The 2,346-nt window shown below is 44.2% G+C and overlaps 1 pseudogene; it reads left to right on the top strand.

Annotated features, from left to right (window-relative positions):
• Nucleotides 1-368: 368 nt before the first annotated feature.
• LOC115302012 lies at nt 369-1,913 on the top strand (annotated as a pseudogene).
• The last annotated feature ends 433 nt before the right edge of the window (nt 1,914-2,346 follow it).

Below are 2,346 nucleotides of genomic sequence, written 5' to 3' on the forward strand. Positions count from 1 at the left end.
GCATCAGCCTCTTGGTTTCAGCTCAGGTCATGATCTCATGGTTGTTAGATTGAGCCCAGAGTTGGGCTTCTTGTTGATCATGATTATTCTCTCTGCACCCCCCCCCAAATAATTCATTCTCTCTCTCTCTCTCTCTCTCTCTCTCTCTCTCTCTCTCAAAATAAATAAACTTTAAAAAAGAAGTCTGTTTCTTGCTTTGTTTCTATCTCATTTGCCCTTTATGTATATTGTTTCCTAAATCCCACATGTGATGAAATCATATAGTGTATGTCTTTCTCTAACATTTCAGTTAGCATTATACTTTCTAGTTTCATCTGTGTCATTGGAAATGGCCATATTTCATTTCTATTTTCATTTATGTATATAAAATGGAATTAGAGAAAAGTTTTATATCCACCTCTGAAATCCTAGAAAGCTCTTCCCAGCTGGCTCCCCAAGACAGAAGAGAAGACCCTCACAGAGCTGCCAGAGAAAGCTCAAAACTGTTCCCTGCTTCTTCAGCCATGGCTACTTTGCCCCCTTTTACTTACCCCAAAGGAGTATGTGAAGAAGGGCCCCTCATAAACCTGCCTGGTGAGGCCCAGCCAGTTCTGAAGACACTTTTGGTTTTGGACACATCATCCTGACCAGCCCTATGAAGCCTGGAGGGGCCACATCCCCAAGTCCTCAGAAAGAAGAAGCTGATGGCCAGAGGGCCACCTCTTGGAGGAGCTGGTCCATAGGGATAGAATTTGATTTCTCTGACAAAGTCATCAGCAAAAGTTTGCCTCCAGCAAGGAAACTGACGAAAAGATTTGGCCTTAAGCCTTCTTCTAGGATATCAGAGGTAAGGCAGGAAGAGGCACCTGAAAAGGTGGGTGAGGAGCCTGTTCCCCTTCCCCAGGCATCGTACAACCTAAACCGATAAAATCTGAATGACCCAAACTTTAGGTCTTTTGAAAGTGGAGATGAGGCCCAGCTCCCAGAATAGGCCAACAGGGCCTGTGGCCAAGCATCTGCATGCTGGTTCCAAGGCCACAGGGCACTTCCCTCTAAGCCAGCAGGTGCCTTCAGCCTGGGTGGATGACACACCTGTGGCACAAACTGCATCAGGGCTCCTGGGTACAGCGGGTTAGGAAGAAGCTGTGGAATGTGCCAGTATATCAATGCTTTCGGCTCCTAGGAGTGGGCCAGAGCCTGCCTCAGAAACCCAGCTGACGTTCTAGGCATGGGAATCAATATGGATTATCTGGAGCAGTTTGGGAGTTTCTCATTTAAGGAGTCAGCTATGGCTCCCATGTCTTTGGACCTAGGGGTCTGCTGCTGCCTGTGGGGTCCATCATGGACTTGCTACAGTATAGTCAGAAGGATGTGGACAAAGCAGTGGAAGCCACATGAGAGGAGAACATGTTTCTAAGGAGCAGGTATGAGGCACTCCATGCAAAAAGCCTGAAAAGGAGGAAGATGATGGACAGGTTTGAAGGAATAGTGTACCAGGCTCAGAAGCAGAGGGAACTTGCAAAAGCTGAGATCCAGACAATTCTGAAGGAAAAAGACCAACTCACTGCAGACCTGAGCTCCATGGAAAAGCCTTTCTGTAACCTATTCAAGGGGTTTGAGAACAGAAGATGATCAAAGGGTGTCCCATGAGTGGAGAATCACTGAAGAAGTGTCTCAAAGATCAAATAAAATTGAAAATGCCAGAGGGACCAGTTCCTTAAGGTCTATGTAGAGGAAAAACTCCAGCTCACAAATTACTAGATCTCTCAGGTGCACAGTAAGACCCAAGCTGAAGCCTTGGCCTTCCAGGCAAGCCTGAGAAAGAAGCAGATGCACATCCACTCACTGGAGAAGACAGCTGAGCAAAGGACTAAGGAAAAGGAGGAACTGTCTGAATCTGTGTTGATCTCATGTCCAAGATGGGAAAGATTTGACATGGAGCAGCCTTCCCCAGCCCCCAAGTACCTGTCTTTGAGTCTGTCTGACTGTGTGTCCCTGGAAGATTTCATGTTCTTTCTTTTCTCTTAACCTCACCTCACTTTTGAACTAGATTACTGGAGTAAGACTAAATAAAGTTTCTGTTCAGTTTTAGTGTTGAAAAAATTATATATATATAATTTTTCTATATTTATTTTTCTTTATCTATTCATCTATTGATGGACACAGTCTGTTTCCATAATTTGGCTGCTGTAAACATAACATATGAGTATGTGTATCTCTTTGAATTAATGGTCTCGTTTCTTTGGATAAATACCAAGTAGTGTGATTGTGTGATCACTGGATCATAAGGTAGTTCTATTTTTAACTTTTTGAGGAAACTCCATACTGTTTACCACTGTGACTGCACAAGTCTGCATTCTCATCAAC

This window comes from Suricata suricatta, chromosome 1, assembly GCF_006229205.1.
Source record: "Suricata suricatta isolate VVHF042 chromosome 1, meerkat_22Aug2017_6uvM2_HiC, whole genome shotgun sequence".
Taxonomy (NCBI): Eukaryota; Metazoa; Chordata; class Mammalia; order Carnivora; family Herpestidae; genus Suricata; species Suricata suricatta.